Genomic DNA, 22141 nt, shown 5'->3' with positions numbered 1-22141 from the left:
AGGAAGCAAAGAAAAACTAAAATAAAAAAAAATTATCTAAAGAAACTAAAAGAGAACAAGGAAAACCGAACATTAGTTAGAGGTAAGAAATAATAAAGATCAGAGCAGAAATAAATGAAATAGATTTTTTAAAATTAAGAGCTATTTTTGAAAAGATAAGAAATTAATAAATCTTTAGCTAGACTAATCAAGAAATGTTATAAAATAGGATTCAAATAAATAAAATTGGAAATGAAAGAATGTTAAAAACACTACAGAAGTTTCGAGTTGGCTCAAAAGAAATATTAGGTTGGGCAACATCTTACAAAAATCTCAAATGAAAAAAAAAAAAAAAAATCTCAAATGAACATTTTGGCCAACCCAATACAAAGGATCCTAAGAGATTACTACTAACAATTATATGCCAATAAAATGGAAAACCTAGAAGAAATAGACAAGCTGCTAGAAACATATAATCTCCAAAGAATGAACAAGGAAGAAATAGAAAGCATGAGTACAGCAATTACCAGTTTTAAATTGAATCAGGATAAAAAAAAAAAAAAAAAACAACTCCCCTAGGGACTTCCCTAGTGGTCCAGCAGTTAGGACCCTGCACTCCCAATTCAGGGGGCATGGGTTCAATCCCTGGTCAGGGAACTAGGCATTTTTATTATTTTTCTGGGCAGTATAGGTGGAATTCTAAATTAGTGCAGCCACTATGGAAAATAGAATGGAGAGCCCTCAACACTAAAAAATAGAACTGTCATATGATCTAATAATTTCACTTCTAGCTATTTACCTAGAGAAAACAAAAAACACTAATTTGAAAAGATATTTGCACATCAGTGCTCCCTGCAGTTTTATTTACAACAGTCAAGATACTGAACCAACTTAATAGACAAATAAATATATAGTTTATATAATGGAATATTACTCAGTCACAAAGTGCAAAATCTTCCCATTTACAATAACATAGATGGATATAGGAGGTATTATGCTAAGTGAAAGGAGTCAGACAAAGACAAATATCATGTGATCTAACATGTAGAATGTAAAAGAAAACAAAACAAACACAAATAAAGACCGCCTCAGAGATACAGAGAAAAATCAAGTGTTTGGTTGAATGGAGGGTATAGGGAGATGGGGAAATACGTACAGGAGATAAATAGATACAAACCTACAGTTATATAGTAATTAAGTCAGAGAAATATAATATACAGCACAAGGAGTATGGTCAATAATATTGTAGTAACTTAATATGCATATTAATGGTTATTGAATTTATGCTGATTATTTTACAATGTGTCAAATCAAATATCAAATCACTATGCAGTAAGCTTGAAACCCTCATAATATTGTATGACAACTATATTTCAAATTTAAAACAAAGGAAAAAAGGAACTATTAAGGTAAACAAGATGTAACAAGTCAGATTTCTACTTCTATCCACTGAGTCCTCATGTCATAGATTAACCTTAAAATATGTCATTGATTTATATATTATATATAATTGTATATATACATATAAATAACTTTTCTTCTTAATTCCATAATTTAAAGGAACTTTGACATGAACAGTTTTTTTAGTTCACTTCATTCTTTTAATGATCTTGCACAATTCATTCACCAGATGGTCTGTTTATCATAAAAAATCCTCACTTGTCACTTTAATTCCTTATGTTGAAGTTAATCTGCAAACCTAGATCCTTCCCCTTGATAATCATGGACTGAAGCTATTTCCTTTACCTTGTTTCAAGCTACATATTCAGTGTCAAATTTTCTTAAGAAGGGGCTACAATATCTTACTATTGTTTCTATACCATAAAAATATAAACACAGCATCTGTATTTCATTTCTTCACCAATGCATATTTTAGCTGTTAGATTTTCATTCTCATTCAACAATCTTTATAAAATTGTCATAAACATTAAATTGTACATTGTACAGTGATTACCTAGCATCTATGGTCATTAGGTACATGAAATTTACAAATGAAATTTGTAATTTTGAAATTTACAAATGAAAGACATAAATGAATTCAGAGACTAAAATGTAAACTGCTTGAGACTGGCACAAAAATAAGAATTTGGATCTATGTCAGTATTAAATTTCATTTGGATTTCTGAATACATTATGGATAATATATTCATTCAATTAGCTTATTCGAGAGATATTTTTTCCCAATTCATTCCTATTTATAGTTAGAATAAAACAAAACACTCAGAGCAGTCATTCCAAACACTGTGGAATTCTCATACATTTTTAAATTCAAACTGCTTTCTTTATGACACTGTCTACTCCTGGCTATACATTTCAGGTTCTGTGACTTCAATCCAGGTCTTTTCCTCTTGCTACTTATTCTGAGTGTAGACTAATTTGAAATTTTAAAAATTCATTTTTAAAATAGATTTCACTTATTCTTCTCTGTGAATCTTGGTATCCCATATGGCACCAGTAAAATTAATTTCACCCCTATATCTGAGGTTAAACACAGTCAGGGTCTCCATCATTCCCAAGCCAACCTTGGCTCCCAAGAGGGCAAGGGATTGATGAAAATACTAATGGTTCACAAGCATGGGAGTTTGTTTCCCAACCAAAATCTGAAATTGGCCTTCATACTCAGAAGTCAAGAAGAGATGGAAGAAAGAGGAGGATCACTCTAGATTGATAGGTGGTGGCTGGCTTAGTAAAGGAGGAAACATATACAAGGCTTGACTTTGGCAACCATAAGACAAGTAGATCTCTGCACCCACCTGTCAAAATCTTCAAAATTGATAGAGGCTTTAACTAAGTTCAGTCACGTATTTGGTCCAGATGGTCTCAACATCATATTATCCTCTCAAGGTTTTGTCCTTGAAAATGATTCCCACTGTGGAAATGCTGGGCAGAAGACACATTTCAAGGACAGGGGAATGGGTAAGGAGCCTCTGACAACCTGGGGCCAACCTATGGGTCAACAGGTGGTCATGTCCTCTCAATGCCCTCCTCCAGTGCTACCAGATGATGTATTTTATCCTTCAGAATGGATTTATTGTGTTAGTAATTTACTGGGCATGCCTCTTGTAATTAAGTAATCAGAAAACTGTGACTACAATGTAATTTATCAAATCCATATTAATTTCCTCATCCAAGTTAGACCTTTCATGAAGTTTTTTTTTCTTCTTACTGATAGATGTTTTTGACGTAAATGTGGACATTGATAATAGTATATAAATTGATATAAGTAATGAATTCATATATAGGCATTTCTTGTTTTATTGCACTTCCTTTATTACACTTTGCAGAATTAGCATTTTTTAAACAAATTGAAAGTTTGGGGTAACCTTCCATTGTCAGATTATGATTAATATTTTTAATAAAGTATTTTAAGGTATGCATATTGTTTTTTAGACATAATGCTATTACACACCATAATAGAATAGAATATAGTTTTAAAATAAATTTTATATGTACTGGGGAGCAAAAACACTTGTGTGAGTACTGTACTACTACACTTGCTTTATTTCGGTGATCTGAAAACAAACCTTCAGTATCACGGAGGTATGCCTTAATGCTATTTGGGATTTATTTATTCACTTGAGGGGAAACAATTCAAACGATTAGTGAATCCTCAGGGAAGATTATCTAAATGATTAATCATAATGTGGTTCAATATTAATTAACATTTTCAGTCATTCAAAATATTTCTAAATGTTACCAAATTTTATTTAAATCGTAGCCCTCAGAAAAGATTCACCGATTCTTTTACACAGGCTGGGGTGAAAAAAAAGTGAAAATTAGTTGCTCAGTCATGTCCAACTGTTTGAAACCCCGTGGACTGCAGCCCACCAGGCTCCTCTGTCCACAGAATTCTCCAGGCAAGAGTACTAGAGTGGGTAGCTACTTTCTTCAGGGGATCTTCCCAACCCAGGGATTGAACCCATATCTCTCATTGTGGGTGGACTCTTTACCATTTGAGCCACCAGAGCACAAAGAAATGCTTTAAATTATAAGCAAGTTTATAACCTAATTTAGAAAGTTCAGCATACATTTGAAATAAAGTAAAACTACCAAGAGGACTATTCCTAACATTAATGATCATTTTTAAAAACAAATGATAGAGATAGTCTTAGAACGTTGTACATGGTACAATATTGTAGATACTGCAGAGATTTAGCTGGGCAAGAAAAAAAATCCTATTTAGCTGTTGGAGTGAGCCCTGAATAACACTTATTCTTAGCTTTAAAAAAAGGAAGGAGGGAATTTTAGACTAGAATGCTTAAGCAGTGGAAACTCATCTATATGAGAGCTAATTCATTGAGATGGATGGTAATCAAAACAGACATGAACATTATTTTTTTGAATTGATTTCCCCTTAATTTATTTTTTCAAATGTATAAGTTGACTTCTTCAATTTTTCCAAAATGGGTCTCATTTCATCAGATCAATGTCTACTGATACACACATATACACATATATAATAGTGTAATTTATCTGCTTGAAAGAAGCAGAAAGAAACTTGATTTTTTTCTAATTATTTTTGTTGTTTCAGCCCAGAGAATTCATTGAGTTTGGTGATGTAAAACTGAAAAAAGCATTCAAGTGCTTGGATTAAAAGCAAAATGCTACATGGATTTTATTCTTTAAATTCATAAATAGCACAGGTAGCTGCTTGATATTTCATTTTCTGTCCTTGGCATGGCCTACAAGGCTTCACTTGTTCTGATCTTTGCCTGCCTCTCCAGCTTCATCTAGCTACTATCGTACTATACTCAGTTAAGCCATTCCCATAGCTTGCCAAGCTCTCTTACATCTATACTTGTGAACGATTGGTCTGTCTGTCTGGAGTATTCGTCCCTCATCTGGTTAGCCCCTGTTCCTTCTTCATGTCTCAGAGATCTTAGACATCACGTCCTCTGGGAGGTCTTCTCTGAGACTGTCCCAGGTCTCAGTAAGGTATTCTCCTCATCTGCTCCCCTCTGGACCTTTCCCAGTCGTAGCCGGCTGCACAGGTTTGTGTTTGTGTGTGTGTCCCTAACTGGCTGTGAGTCTCCAGTAAGCCTGGCACAGGGCCCAGTGGATAGTCAGTGATCATGGGAGATTTGCCGCCCGAGTGAATGTGGTGTTCTGCCCCTTGGGAGCATTAGGGCGTTAAAAAAAAAAAAAAAAGCTCCTTTCCCTTTATCTTTATACAATGCTTAATACTCTTCCACTCTCCCTGAGGCCTTTTAGTGAGCTCTGCAAGAACAAACTAGTGTTAGAAGTCAATATTTTAATGTGTGATCCATGTACTCGTTAAGAAAAATAATCCATGAGTTAGTCAATTATCAGGCAGTGTGAGCTGTCAATTCATTTTGATATTTGGCAAAACTAATACAATTACGTAAAGTTTAAAAATAAAATAAAATTAAAAAAAAATAAAGCTATGCCTGAAAAATCTGCCATAATCAGTGAAAATTAAGAACAATATTGCAAATAATTTCTGACTATATACACAATAGTATATAGTCAGGACTTAAAATATCTATTATTAGTACATTCAAAACCTAAGTTTAAAAAAACACAATTGCAAGCATGTGAATTTTCACATATTAACTTGCTCAGACTGTTATTAAACCTAAACTTCAACACAATAGTGAACAGGGACTAAGTTAAATAAGTGCTTAATAAAATTAAAGTATCACCTGTGTATAAGTTCCAAAGTATAAAGAAGATAAATACAATCATTTCTTTTGAGGATTTCTAAAATTAGCAAGAGGCATGGTTGCATAATTCTGTGAAAATACTAAAAAAAAAAAAAAAACCCTACTAAATTGTACATTTCAAAAGGATAGACAAAGATACATGAATTATATTTCAATAAAACTTACTATAAAGAAGAATAAGAAAAAAATAAGAAGATAAAGAAGACCCACCACTACAGCATACAGGGTTTCTTTTTAGTTTTTAATGATGGGACCTAATGTAAGGATATCACAACTTGTCTAATGGTCCAACTGCAAAGTTCCACCCCTCTGTTTTTTTTTTTTTTCTCCTCTTTGTCACCTTTTAGTCCCTAAGGAATAGGTGTTTCCTTGGGTTGGTTAGTTGCTGTCTGATATGAGTTTGTTTTGTTTTAGTCTCTAAGTTGTGTCCAACTCTCTGTGACCCCATGGACTGTAGCCCGCCAGGATTCTCTGTCCATGGGATTTCCCAGGCAAGATTTCCTACTCCAGTAGGTTGCTGTTTCCTACTCCAGGGGATCTTTTGGATACAGTTATCAAGAAACAGGTTTCCAGCTTGGCAGGCAGATTCTTTGCCACTGAGCCACCTGTTTCTGATATGAGTAGGTCTTGCTAGACAAAAAGGGTATCACCTAGCAGTAAGAATAGAAAACAAAAAAGAGCAAAAGCAAAGCCCAAAGCAAGCTGGCAAAACAGGGCAATCTGTTGATACTCTTTCTCAGGTGTCATCAAAATATGGCTCAAATCCAGCCACCACCTGCTTGTGCAAATCAAGTTTTATTACAACACAGCCATGGCCATTTCTTCACATATTACATATGATTACTTTTGCCCTACAATTTCAGAGGTGAGCAGTTAGGACAAAGACCACATGGCCCCCCAAATATGAACATTTGCAATTATCCTTTTACAAAAAGTTTGCACATATTTGCTATAATATTTGAAAGAATTTATATTTCTTTATACTTGAATTATTGTATTCTTCATAACCTATACACAGTTCTTGACACCTCATATTTTTATCTAAGCATGTCTTAGTATCCTATGGGAAGTATTTGGGATTTTTCACTGATCTTTTAGTGGGATCAAGAAAAGTTAGCAGAGTAAACAGCAAAAGAAATTTGTTTACTCTGAAGTGCATAATCTACCATTCATTTTTTCCTCATTTTGACTCATATAATATCTAAGCAATGTTCAAAATGCGACAAAACTATATTAATATGTAAAAGAGCTAAGAAATGACTGCAAGTGTACTCAGATACTAAATCTCATATCTGGTGGTAGAAAAGATAGTTGTTGTTTACTTGTTAAGTCATATCCAACTCTTTGTGATCCCATGGACCACCAGGCTCCTCTGTTCATAGGATTTTCTGGGCAAAAATAATGGAGTGGGTTGCTATTTCCTTTTCTAGGGGATCTTCCCAATCCAGGAATCGAACCTGTGTCTACTGAATTGGCAGCAGATTCTTTACCTGGGAAGCCCAGAAAAGGTAGGCATGTGCCCTAAAGGAAAGTTAAACCTATTTTTTTTCTTAAATATGGTCCCTAAATTTTCTTTTTTTTTTAATTTTTATTTCATTTTTAAACTTTACATAATTGTATTAGTTTTGCCAAATATCAAAATTAATCCGCCACAGGTATACATGTGTTCCCCATCCTGACCCCTCCTCCCTCCTCCCTCCCCATACCATCCCTCTGGGTCGTCCCAGTGCACTAGCCCCAAGCATCCAGTATTGTGCATCGAACCTGGACTGGCAACTCGTTTCTTACATGATATTTTACATGTTTCAATGTCATTCTCCCAAATCTTCCCACCCTCTCCCTCTCCCACAGAGTCCATAAGACTGTTCTGTACATCAGTGTCTCTTTTGCTGTCTCGTACACCGGATTATTGTTACCATCTTTCTAAATTCCATATATATATGCGTTAGTATACTGTATTTATGTTTTTCCTTCGTTAATTTTTTCCATAATATAAGATTGGATCCTGCAGTCTAAAACTTCACATCAGGTCTCAGGCCTGATTAATCAACTACTGACCCTTTGTTAAGAGGAGAGGAAAAGGGTAACATGAAGGCTAACCCCTCCCCAGGAGAATTCCTTTGGCTATAGTAGGTGAAAAGCAGTGACATTACTTTGCCAACAAAGGTCTGTCTAGTCAAGGCTATGGTTTTTCCTGTGGTCATGTATGGGTGTGAGAGTTGGACTGTGAAGAAGGCTGAGCGCCGAAGAATTGATGCTTTTGAACTGTGGTGTTGGAGAAGCCTCTTGAGAGTCCCTTGGACCGCAAGGAGATCCAACCAGTCCATTCTGAAGGAGATCAGCCCTGGGATTTCTTTGGAAGGAATGATGCTAAAGCTGAAACTCCAGTACTTTAGCTACCTCATGCGAAGAGTTGACTCATTGGAAAAGACTCTGATGCTGGGAGGGATTGATGGCAGGAGGAGAAGGGGACGACAGAGGATGAGATGGCTGGATGGCATCACTGACTCTATGGACGTGAGTCTGAGTGAACTCCGGGAGTTGGTGATGGACAGGGAGGCCTGGAGTGCTGCGATTCATGGGGTCACAAAGAGTTGGACATGATTGAGCAACTGACCTGATCTGATCTGATCTGATGGTAGGTGACTGAAAGTATTTTCCCTATGTATTTTTTTAGGAGAAATACTCCTTGCAAGTTTTGTAATGAGGACTTGGAGAGTTTCTGATGAACGTTTTTAAAGTGCTAGAAGAGTTAGAAATCTATTTCTTCAGCAAAATTATTACTTTGGTTACAGTTTTTCTGAGGTCTACTCCTAAAATAAGATAAAATAATCTTCCATTCCAGGCACAACAGAGTCATACTTCTAAATTTTCCAAGACAGAATTCCAACTTTGGGTTTTTCAAGTTTAGGAAATAATCTTATATCATCAGCACAGTTCTTTTGGCCTTTAGCAAACGGTGCTATATGATTATCAAATTTGGGCTATGAGAATTATTTAGGGAGATGACCAAAGGGATATTACTTGTTTTGATTCCTGTAACAACTTTAGTTTTATTTGAAAGATTATTTGGGCACCAGCAATTCTGTCACATTCTTAGGCCACATTACCTGAATTTCATGTAATATCATTTTGAGTAAAACTTAGCCTCACACATTATCTTAAAATATCATTGAAATATCAGCTTAAAATATCAGCTAAAATTCCAGCTATTTGCTACATACTTCAACATGGTTATACAACTGTGCAGAAATTGTCTAATATGTCTCTTGGTGCTCTCTCCTGAGTATCACAGTGGGAAGCTTCTACTGCACTTAATATCAAGAAAGGATTTTTCTTCCCTGGGAAATCAGCTTGTTTCCTCTTTTATAATGAGAGCACAGTAACATTAAAGATCCCATTTTACCTTGACTGTCAGACATCTAAAAGATTATTCACAGCAAGAGTATTGACAATTACTGCCTCTTTTTGTCCTATTTTTTCCATATTTTCTCATATTTTAATAATGGGCTGTATGTGATATGCTGGTCACTGTTGGGATTTATTCTGAGGAAGTATTCGCTCATTTAGGAGGGGGGCAGAAAAGTACAAAATAAGGAAACCTGCAAGCAAGTTAAAAATATATGGGGAACATGGACTGTATATTTAATGTCTTATTTGCATGAAGGCCGTGTGAAAACAGTGCTGCTTGATGGAATGTGTTAACAATACAGTAACAAGGTTACTGACTTTTTTACTTCATAGAATTTTTTAGTTCTTGCTTTATTAACACTCAAGCTAAATTTAGAGGTAAACTAGTACCACTATTTTAATTGATAGATTAAGAGACTGAGAAAAATGTAAGTGCTCAGTTCAAGGTCTCACTATCAGGAAATGGGAGAACAGGTGCAAGGCCTTCTTAGGTCAGCACCGCATGCATGCATGTTAAGTCATGTCATCACGTCCAACTCCGCAACCCTATGGGCTATAGCCTGCCAGGCTCCTCTGTCTGTGGGATTCTCCAGGCAAGTGGAATGGGTTGCCATTTCCTTCTCCAGGGGAATTAGTTCTTTTCTAATATATGCTTTCTACTAAATTCTTCACTTAGAATTCTATAATCACAACTTAAAGTTAGTTATTCTTAAATATCACCCTAAAGTCAATTTTAATTTATAAAACAACTTCAAAATTAAACTTAGCTTATTTTTATAACATAGTCTCAGTATGACACTCCAAATGCCATATCTATCAACATTTAGGTTTTATTTATAATAGGCTTTTTTTATACGTCACTTGACATTTTAGATACAAACATACAAAGTGTTTAAACATTGAAATGTTTCTCTTGCATCTAAAGAAACTTCCTAAAGGTAGTTTATGTATAAATTTTCAAGTTTCTTTCCTAGGGGAGAAAATAAAACACTTATAGTTTCATCAGAAATTAAAATTTTCCTTATACAGAAAATCTTGAGTAAATGTATTTTTAATCAAACTAGTCGTCATATTTTCTTTGAGATTTACTGTATGTTTTGTAATCAGTATTTCTTCTTTCCTACTAATTTTTCAAATATGTACTTTAATTCACAAAATTTCTATTAACCTTATGAGAAAAGGTTAATTGAAAGCAGAATATCTCTTAATAATAATATTCACTTGAGTCAAGAATTTTGAAGGAAGAAAATGACATAATGAATAATGTGCTTTGAAGCAGAATACTTCATAAAGTCTATGATGTATTTGATCACAATTGGATTAATTGGGACTTAGCAGTGATCTCCCTGAGTTCTAATATAGCTCAGAATTCTAAGGAGTCTGTGGCTTGATTACACTCATATTTAAAAAAAAAAATTGTCAGTTTTCAAAAATGGTGGGGGGGGAAAGAGGCAGAAACTTAAAAGGAGAATTCCAATTTAGAGTGATCAGACGTGAGCTAACTGGGGAATATATGGGTGCACACATAAGTTGTTACTTAAGATCCTGGTTTACAGACACTTTAAAGACTAAGTAATTGATATATAAAGCTTATATAAAATGTTTCAAAGACTTTGGTTATTATATAATACCATGTTGCTGTAATAACAATGAGAATCCATATTTGGCTATTGTCATCATTTTAGTTATGTTTATTTATTTTACAATTTACATTGAAAAGATAACTGGTTAGTTAGATAGACTGATTTATCTATATCAGAAAGAGAGCTTTTTATATGGTCTGAGTCACTGTAAATTAGACAAAACAATGCAAAGTTTAAAACATAGATACTCAGAGCCAAGGCAAAGAAAGGTACCCCAGTATAACACTTAGTGTATATATTGCTGTTTGAAGATATTTATTCTTTTAAATCAAACACATGATCAAGAGTGAAGAATTGCTAGAATTTGCTGATTTATTATTTTCCAATTATATCCAAATATTCCAAATATTTCCAACTACTTTCATCACAAAGGATTTTAAAATACAATATCAAATACTGTTTAGTGAGTATGTGCAATGTTAGACTTTAAATAAATCACATACATTTTTTAGTTTACTTTCAAAGTAAATTTAAGACACAGATAAATTTAGTAACCCATTCATTTTTAAAGATAAGTAAGTTGCAATATGCAGAAAAGATGTATGATTTTTCCAAGGACACACAGCTAGTGAAAGATGTGATCTACATACAAACCTTGAAATCTGGCTAAAATCTTATTTACTTTTTCACTTCTCCACACTGCTTCATTATTGTCAGGAATTTCCAGCTCCTCTGATGTCTTAGTTTACTAATACTCATGATCAAACATCACCTTAAAATGAAGAACTGTAATGAGTGAAAATTTTGAGATGTTTTGTCTGAGTAATTGTTATCATATGTAGAGTTAAACGGGTACTGTTCCTATTGTGTAAAATGTGTTTCAAATAACACTGTAAAACTACAATTTTTAAAATCAGACATCATAATGAATAGTTCATGTTGCTGTTGTTGTTAGTGTGATTTCTGTAGAAAAATATCAGAGATTCCAAGTAAAAACTCATAAGAAGATGGATTCAAATTGAGGCAGGGATGATCAAAAATATATGCATGCAGCCTTAGGTATGTCCTGGGGAAAAAGACTGACTGAGAGTGATCTGCTACAATAAAAGACAGCTCAGAATAAAAACTAAAATCACACGTTCTTAAAATAGTTGAGGAATGTGAAAGAAAGGAAGAATAATGCATTTGCCAACTCTCTCTTGTTTACGATCTGTCTCAGAATCCCTCATTGTTGTACATATTTTCCTCTGACAGAATTTTACAAATATTTGCTATAACCTTACTTATGTATTAAAGGTATTGCATAAAAGTTAGAGCTATCCTGAAGTATCAATAAAGGGGCCACAAAGAGAGAATTTATGAATTAGTTCTTTGAAAATGTGTATAAACCTGGAATCAGACGAGTCAAAGTGTTCTTTAAGAAAGAGGTCCAGGGGTAGCCTGAGATAAAGCCAGGTTGGGTCAGCAATTCTAAAAGTTGCAAAGTAAACGTTAAGAACAATGTGCCACCTCTTCTCCAAAACAAACAGCCAAAGAAACAAAACAGAAAAGAAATAAGAAAATAGAGGAATCAGGAATACACAATGACAAGAGTTTGTAACGTTGTTTTTGAGTTCCAGATCATGCCCCTATAGACAGATGACCTGAGGTTTCACACTACATTCATGGTGGGGTGGAATTATGAAATTCTCTCTAGGTATTGTTTTTAAAAGAAGTATGTCTGTGGGGGGCGGGGGGGAGGCGGTTAGAGACAGGGGGAGGTGCAGGATTATATTTTTCAAAAGAGAATAAATACAGGACAGGCATGGAAACCCATGGTAATTCAGGTATTTTGTTTGACATAATCCTGGGAACCAGTAAATTCATAAACACATACTACCAGAATGATGTGATTAAGAGTTTCTTAAAAGTTATTTGAGAGGGAATCTTGTCATCTCTTCCACACCCCTATTTCCACACATACTTAGTTTTCCAATGAAACAAATAAAGCAAATGAAGTTTGGGGGGAATAAGATCACAGAAATGATTAACTGCACATTTGTACTGGAATTCATTTCTCCTGCCTGTCCTGGCAGCTCCTTCCAACACTTCAAAACTCCAAAAAGTCCTAAAGGTATTCTGTTCACTTGGGAGTTTTTTTTTTCCCCCTGGACTCTAAATCAACTTAAGCCTGAACTGTCTTCAAAGTGATGACCAATCAGCAGATTCCCCAATAAGCTGAAAAGCACCTGGGATATCCAAATTGTCAAAGAATCATTATAAGTGGTTTGGAAATGTGTTTTAATGAGGTGCTTGTCCCATGGGGAGAAGGCTTCACTCTAATTAAATATGAAGCCAAGATATTTTTTGCAGTTTTGTTTAAAGATGATTTGGGGAAGTCTTTTCAGTTATAAAAACTATATGACTCCACCTTTGCACAAACTTTAAGCAGACTTTGCAGTATTACTAATATGTACCCAAACAACTATTAGGCAGATTTATCCTTCGTGAGGAACATGTTTGCAAACAGTTTCAGAGTTGACAGAAACACATGGATTCCAAATATCTCAAATTACTGGAATTTAGAGTTTTAAAAACGCAAACCACTGAGTTATAATGGCTGATACATGATAGATGGTCATTTTTGAATGTCTCTTCCACTAAAGTAGAAGCTTAATCTTACCAAGTGCACAAAATACATATTTGAATCTCTTGCTCTACTTCTAAATTTATCCTAGAAATGGCCTTTAGAAATTTATGTTATGTCAGAGCTAAAGGTGATTTTAAGATAATGAGTTCAAAATTTGAAGTTCATTTTTAACTTTAGAAGCTACTATGCTTATACTGTTTGTAGAATACTTTTCTCTGAAAAAAGCAACACTACTTTAATACTATCATTAACTTTAGTAATTATTGAAATGTATCATATTCTAGCAAATGCAGGTCTTTAGCTCTGTCTTAATTGTATCATGACATACTGAATTGTATTATTGAGAAAACATAAAACCATTAAGAAAAAGCTCAAAAAAAAAAGAAAAGAAAAAGCTCAAAAGAGCATATAACTATCATATAGGCAATTTTGCTAACTTCAGTTTCAAGCCAATTTTGTTATTCTTAACTTTATAAAGTATCTAGGCCATTTCAAATGCTTCTTTAAGTACCACTGCTAAATGTCATACATGGACAGATGTATTTGTAAAGATCTTATAAGACAAAAGTCAAAGTATTTCAATAATTTATTACTGAACTCTAGAACATACTGTTAAAGTGCTGCACACAATATGCCAGAAAATTTGGAAAACTCAGCAGTGGCCACAGGACTGGAAAAGGTCATTTTCTTTTTTTTTTTATTTTTTTAAAATTTTATTTTATTTTTAAACTTTACAATATTGTATTAGTTTTGCCAAATATCGAAATGAATCCGCCACAGGTATACCCGCGTTCCCCATCCTGAACCCTCCTCCCTCCTCCCTCCCCTACCCTCCCTCTGAGTCGTCCCAGTGCACCAGCCCCAAGCATCCAGTACTGTGCATCGAACCTGGACTGGCGACTCGTTTCATACATGATATTATACATGTTTCAATGCTATTCTCCCAAATCTCCCCACCCTCTCCCTCTCCCACAGAGTCCATAAGACTGATCTATACATCCGTGTCTCTTCTGCTGTCTCGTACACAGGGTTATTGTTTCCATCTTTCTAAATTCCATATATATGTGTTAGTATACTGTATTGTTGTTTTTCTTTCTGGCTTACTTCACTCTGTGTAATAGGTTCCAGTTTTATCCATCTCATTAGAACTGATTCAAATGTATTCTTTTTAATGGCTGAGTAATACTCCATTGTGTATATGTACCACTGCTTTCTTATCCATTCATCTGCTGATGGGCATCTAGGTTGCTTCCATGTCCTGGCTATTATAAACAGTGCTGCAATGAACATTGGGGTACATGTGTCTCTTTCCCTTCTGGTTTCCTCAGTGTGTATGCCCAGCAGTGGGATTGCTGGATCATAAGGCAGTTCTATTTCCAGTTTTTTAAGGATTCTCCACACTGTTCTCCATAGTGGCTGTACTAGTTTGCATTCCTACCAACAGTGTAAGAGAGTTCCCTTTTCTCCACACCCTCTCCAGCATTTATTGCTTGTAGACTTTTGGATTGCAGCCATTCTGACTGGCGTGAAATGGTACCTCATAGTGGTTTTGATTTGCATTTCTCTGATAATGAGTGATGTTGAGCATCTTTTCATGTGTTTGTTAGCCATCTGTATGTCTTCTTTGGAGAAATGTCTATTTAGTTCTTTGGCCCATTTTTTGATTGGGTCATTTATTTTTCTGGAATTGAGCTGTAGGAGTTGCTTGTATATTTTTGAGATTAGTTGTTTATCCATTGCTTCATTTGCTATTATTTTCTCCCATTCTGAAGGCTGCCTTTTCACCTTGCTAATAGTTTCCTTTGATGTGCAGAAGCTTTTAAGTTTAATTAGGTCCCATTTGTTTATTTTTGCTTTTATTTCCAATATTCTGGGAGGTGGGTCATAGAGGATCCTGCTGTGATGTATGTTGGAGAGTGTTTTGCCTATGTTCTCCTCTAGGAGATTTATAGTTTCTGGTCTTACATTTAGATCTTTAATCCATTTTGAGTTTATTTTTGTGTATGGTGTTAGAAAGTGTTCTAGTTTCATTCTTTTACAAGTGGTTGACCAGTTTTCCCAGCACCACTTGTTAAAGAGATTGTCTTTAATCCATTGTATATTCTTGCCTCCTTTGTCAAAGATAAGGTGTCCATATGTGCGTGGATTTATCTCTGGGCTTTCTATTTTGTTCCATTGATCAATATTTCTGTCTTTGTGCAAATACCATACTGTCTTGATGACTGTGGCTTTGTAATGGAGTTTGAAGTCAGGTAGGTTGATTCCTCCAGTTCCATTCTTCTTTCTCAAGATCGCTTTGGCTATTCGAGGTTTTTTGTATTTCCATACAAATTGTGAAATTATTTGTTCTAGCTCTGTGAAGAATACCATTGGTAGCTTGATAGGGATTGCATTGAATCTATAAATTTCTTTGGGTAGTATACTCATTTTCACTATATTGATTCTTCCAATCCATGAACATGGTATATTTCTCCATCTATTAGTGTCCTCTTTGATTTCTTTCACCAGTGTTTTATAGTTTTCTATATATAGGTCTTTAGTTTCTTTAGGTAGATATATTCCTAAGTATTTTATTCTTTCCGTTGCAATGGTGAATGGAATTGTTTCCTTAATTTCTCTTTCAGTTTTCTCATTATTAGTGTATAGGAATGCAAGGGATTTCTGTGTGTTGATTTTATATCCTGCAACTTTACTATAATCACTGATTAGTTCTAGTAATTTTCTGGTGGAGTCTTTAGGGTTTTCTATGTAAAGGATCATGTCATCTGCAAACAGTGAGAGTTTTACTTCTTCTTTTCCAATTTTGATTCCTTTTATTTCTTTTTCTGCTCTGATTGCTGTGGCCAAAACTTCCAAAACTATGTTGAATAGTAATGGTGAAAGTGGGCACCCTTGTCTCCCAAAGAAAGCGCAAACTACATTCCAATGCCAAAGAATGCACAAACTACAACACAATTGCACTCATCTCACACATTAGCAAAGTAATTCTCAAAATTCTCCAAGCCAAGCTTCAACATTACATGAACTATGCACTTCCAGATGTTCAAGCTGGGTTTAGAAAAGGCAAAGGAACCAGAGATCAAATTACCAACATCCGTTGGATCATCAAAAAAGCCAGAGAGTTCCAGAAAAACATCTATTTCTGCTTAATTCACTATACCAAAGCCTTTGACCATGTGGATCACAACAAACTGTGGAAAATTATTAAAGACATGGAAATCCCAGACCACCTGACCTGCCTCCTGAGAAATCTGTGTGCAGGTCAAGAAGCAACAGTTAGAACTGGGCATGGAACAACAGACTGGTTCCAAATTGGGAAAGGAGTGCATCAAGGCTGTATATTGTCACCCTGTTTGTTTAACCTATATCCATAGTACATCGTGTGAAATGCTGGGTGGATGAAGCACAAACTGGAAACAAGATTGTGGGAGAAATACCAATAACCTCAGATATGCAGATGACACCACCCTTATGGCAGAAATAGAAGAAGAACCAAAGAGCCTCTTGATGAAAATGAAAGAGGAGAGTGAAAAAGTTGGCTTAAAACTCAACATTCAGAAAATTAAGATCATGGCATCTGGTCCCATCACTTCATGGGAAATAGATGGGGAAACAGTGAAAAAAGTGTCAGACTTTATTTGAGGGGCTCAAAATGACTTCAGATGGTGACTGCAGCCATGAAATTAAAAGACACTTGCTCCTTGAAAGAAAAACTATGATCAATCTAGACAGCATATTAAAAAGAAGAGTCAATATTTTGCCAACAAAGGTCCGTCTAGTCAAAGCTATGGTTTTTGCAGTAGTCATGTATGAATGTGAGAGTTGGAGTGCTGAAGAATTGATGCTTTTGAACTGTGGTGTTGGAGAAGACTCTTGAGAGTCCCTTGGACAGCAAGGAGATCCGACCAGTCCATCCTAAAGGAAATTAGTCCTGAATATTCATTAGAAAGACTGATGCTGAAGCTGAAACTCCAATGCTTTGGCCACCTGATGCAAAGAACTGACTCACTAGAAAAGACCCTGATGCTGGGAAAGATAAGGGGACGACAGAGAATGAGATGGCTGGATGGCATCACTAACTCTATGGACATGAGTTTGAGTAAGCTCCAGGAGTTGGTGATAGACACAGAAGCCTGGTGTGTTGCAGTCCATGGGGTTGCAAAAAGTTTGACACAACTGAGTGACTGAACTGAACTGAACTAGAACATGTGCTGCTGATTAAATATTGATGGAGCACTAAGCAGGAGACAAGCATGCCTATCACTGTAGATAAAAGTTTCTATGACTTGGCTTGTCTCCTCAAGGAGGTTAAAGCTCAGTGGGGGTGACTGCTTTTCCATAAATAGTTACATTTTATTTAATTATTTATGATAATAATTTCTTATCAACATGTGAAAATTATAATTCTTATCACAAGATATTTATAAATTATAGTAATGGAGATTAGGAAAAACCTCTTAGATGTGATGATGTATTAGACAAAACTGAGTAGTTTTTTCCTAGGAAGACCAAAACAAAAAAACAGGTTCACAAACAGGGAGGTGGGAAAAACCTTGCACAGTAAATCAGGTAATTTCTCATGGCTTTTTAATTGATTTTGTATGAGAGAGGATGGTATGACAGGAGATAAGTTTTAAGTTGGTTGGTGGGGGCCAAATCATACTAGTGATTTGTACTTCCTACTCTGATAGTAGCTAGACATTTAAAGAGGACAGGAAAAATCAAATTTGCCTTTGTGGAAAGATTCAACACTGGAAGAAGATCACTTCTAATGATTTGTGCAAATATGAGGAGAGAGAACTAATTCAGAGGCCACTGAGATGAAAAGGATGAGATTTAAGCTTGACTTAAGTTTAACTTTCCAAGTTTGAGGTGTTCAACATAGTGTGGCACATGTATGAAAGAATTTTATTTTTTTCAATAACTGCTATTTAATTTTTGTTAAATGTCATACCTTTCTGTGCAGCAACAAGAATTAACCTTACAGAACAATTACAACTCAATCTACTCTGATAATTTTCCAGTAAATTTTAGCTTAAAAGTTTAAGACAATTCAAAATACCTTCTCAAAGAAAATAAGATTTTCAAGTACACAATAAAATATATGAATTTAAAATGACATGTCAAAAATTAGATTATGAAGGAATAAGATAAATTTTTAAGAAGACCAGATTGATTTCTACAACTATAGCAAAATTAGCTAGAAATTAGCTAGTTCGGTATCACTGAACATATTCAGTTCAGTTCAGTCGCTCAGTCGTGTCTGACTCTTTGCAGCCCCGTGAACTGCAGCACACCAGGCCTCCCTGTCCATCACCATCTCCTGGAGTTCACTCAAACTCACGTCCATCGAGTCGGTGAAGCCATCCAGCCATCTCATCCTCCATCGTCCCCTTTTCCTCCTGCCCCCAATCCCTCCCAGCATCAGAGTCTTTTCCAATGAGTAAACTCTTCGAGGTCTAATCAGGGAAGTAGAGCAACTATGACTAATGTTAAATAGAGATTTATTATAGGAAGTATATCATATACAAAACAGTCAATCCTAAAGGAAATCAACTCAGAGTATTCATTGGAAGGACTGAAGCTGAAGCTGAAGCTCCAGTACTTTAGCCACCTGACAGGAACAGCTGATTCACTGGAAAAGACACTGATGCTGGGAAAGATTGAGGGCAAGAGGAGAAGGGAGAAAGAGGATGAGATGGTTGGATGATATCAATGGACATGAGTCTGAGCAAACTCCAGGAGACAATGAAGGACAGGGAAGCCTGGTATGCTGCAGTCCATGGGCTCACAAATAGTCAGACATGACTGAGCAACTGTACAACAAATATTGGAGGTCCTAGGCAAGTGAAATTCTAGAATTTGATGTTTAAGGAAACAAAGAATTACTGATGAATCTGCCTGAAGTGCTAGCTAGCACAGGTGGTAAGGCAGCAGTTGACAGGCAAATCCAACATACTACATACATCCAGGGACTAAATTGGAGATGTAAATGGGAGATGAGACAAGCTTATGGTAAACTCCTGTCTCTGTGAATCCACAGTCAGTCATATGGTGGGGGTCCTTGGCCAGTGTTAGGGAAAACAAATTAGACAATGAGCAGAAGACAAACTAGGACCCACAGAAGTCTGTCTGTGACTACACACTCATCTGAGAATAACAGCCACTGCTTTACTTCTATATTCCAACCTTCATGCATGCTTCCCTTTTGGCCAACTCTAATCCACACCACATAATCTACATGCCAACCTGGTGTTCTTATACTCATATGTAATCATTTACACTTTCCCAAAAATGTATCACCAAAATCATGCTTTTGCTTACAATTATGCAATCCGGTCTTACAGAAAAGGTATGCTAATGCTTAGGTGAAAGAGATACATAGAGTCTCACTTTATCCATGTTCTTCTAGTTGAGTCATACTCCTCCATTGATATCTATAACTCAAATACTGTGATATAAGGTTAACTGCTCTAAACACATTTAATGTAGACAGGGAATGATAAGAAATGACAAAAGGGGAACTGGGTAATATACACACACACACATGCATCAAATCAAAGCAAAGAAAAACAGAACTACTAAAGCATATTTCACTGCGACTAGTTAGGTGGTCATAGCTGCTATTTGAAACAATCTTATTCACTTTGCCCTCAGCAAACACCTTATCTACTCACAGTTCATTGCTTGGTACATCTATCCAAACCATCATTCCTGATGGGTCTGTGCTAGCAACAGTATTGTCTGTATCTAGGTGTTTTGTTTTCCTATTGAAATTTATCACATGATACAGAAGTTCCCCAGAAGGTCCCTTGCATTTAAGATATACTCTTCCCTGTCACCATGAATTAAATTGTGGACACGAACAACTCATTTTAACCATGATACTCAGGACCACCTCTTCCAGAAAGTAACTCTCTTTTCTGCTATTAGTTCAGTGGCATGATTAACCCAAGGTAGCTGGATAGAAGTTTCACCTTCTAATTTAGTAGAACCATAGCTTTGTCTCTATGAACACAGTCCTCCCTTGAAAATTCAGACCTAAAGATTAGCTAAGCCAAAATGTACAGACCCAGGAAGCAAAATTTCTGTTATAGACTCTTCAGGAGTAACTGAGAGAAGCACTCACTGGTGCCACACCAAGATCCCTGGTTATGAAAGAGTGCCGAGTGCCGAATATTGGTTGCTCGATCAGAGAATATGCCACATTTTAAAAGACATTATTACAACCAAACAAAGTACTGCTTTTCACCTGAAGTCATATATGAGTGTTTAAGAGGCCATTAAATAATTCTATTAGTCCAGCTACTTCACGTGATGAGAAACATAAACCAGAGAATTACAGGAGCATGAGCCCATTGCTAAAATTCATTTGCTTTTAAGTTTGCTGCTCAGAAGCAGTGCTCTGTGGATTACTATGATGATAAACAAGACATTATAAAAATGGTAAGTAATTTTGTTCGAAGTATTATTAGAAGGAAAAGTATGTCCATATTCATAGTAATTTTCTGTTTTAATGAGAACAGGTCACTGTTCCTATTACTATTGAGGCGTTCCAGTGTCACTGACCTGCTATATCATTAAGTCAATGTTGAACTCTCCTGTTGGCAAATGAACACTCACAATGTCCAGGGTCTTTTTTTTTTTAATATTATTATTTTTGGCCTTGGGTAAAAATCCATGTTACTGGGCCCATGGGATAAGCTCAAGAAATAAGCTATTAAAGAGACTATTATGCAAGAACAAGGGAGGCTGAGGCAAGAGGCAGACTGACATCCCTGGGACAGGTCATTTTAACTACCTGATTACTAAGATTCTTTTCAGCTGAACTTGCTCTGGCAAGTGTTGTTTAATAGAATAGAATAAAAAATACTTCTACTCTCTTTGCCTGAAAAAGACCATCCATAGTCAACTTCCTCAAGTCTATCTTGTCACCAATTTTCAAAATGATCTCTAAACATTCAGGCAAATCATTATCCACTGATAATAAATCACTGAAAATCTGCATCTCTGGCCTTCTCTCATTACACATAAAATAAACAGCAGGTACATTTCTAAAAGTTCTGCCATTCTAGGAATTTTCTTTCACTACTTCTTGTATGCCATCCTTGAGGCAATAGTGCTAGAATTTTGCAACTTAGGGTGGATCCAGTATAATCGTTTAGAACCACCACTAAACCATAATTGATTTTTTGTGTTTCTTTTCAGTGAATTAGTCATAGGGAGACTTGCCATTAAGGCACAGCTCTGCATTGAAATGGCAACCCACTCCAGTATTCTTGCCTGGAAAATCCCAAGGGCGGTGGAGCCTGGTGGGCTGCCATCTATGGGGTCGCACAGAGTCGGACACGACTGAAGCGATTTAGCAGCAGCAGCAGCAGCTGCATTGAAAGACAACCAGTAAATCAGGAAGAAAGATGGTAGGAAACAAAGTAGGGAAGACACTTGCTCACAAGACATAATGGCTTCATTCTACTCAAGCCCAACCTCATATATGTCACCCATGGGCACATCCAGCTGTCTGGTTTTGTGGGTCAAACCACATGCATTTCATGATGAGTCTCTCAGATCTCCTAGGAACTTGGCAGTCAGCGTTTAAGTGTTCGCTTTCTACTAAAGCCCAGTGGCAAGAAAATTTGTTGGTTTTTCTGTTTTTAATTTTCTCTCCAAAGGAGAATATTGTCTACAGAGGATGGCATTAGCATTGCTATATCTGAAACACAAGTGTCACCCAAAGGCTCCACACAGCATCTCTGCTGGTCACTGATACCTCAAGCACAACTGTATATGTCTAAAAATATATATGAACAGAGTTTCATTAATTGGGTATTGGAATCCCAGCAAGAGAGAGGATG

Source organism: Bos indicus, chromosome 17 (assembly GCF_029378745.1).
Source record: "Bos indicus isolate NIAB-ARS_2022 breed Sahiwal x Tharparkar chromosome 17, NIAB-ARS_B.indTharparkar_mat_pri_1.0, whole genome shotgun sequence".
In the NCBI taxonomy this organism is placed as follows: Eukaryota; Metazoa; Chordata; class Mammalia; order Artiodactyla; family Bovidae; genus Bos; species Bos indicus.
The sequence above is the reverse complement of the archived record's forward strand: the minus strand, read 5'-3'. Positions refer to the sequence as shown.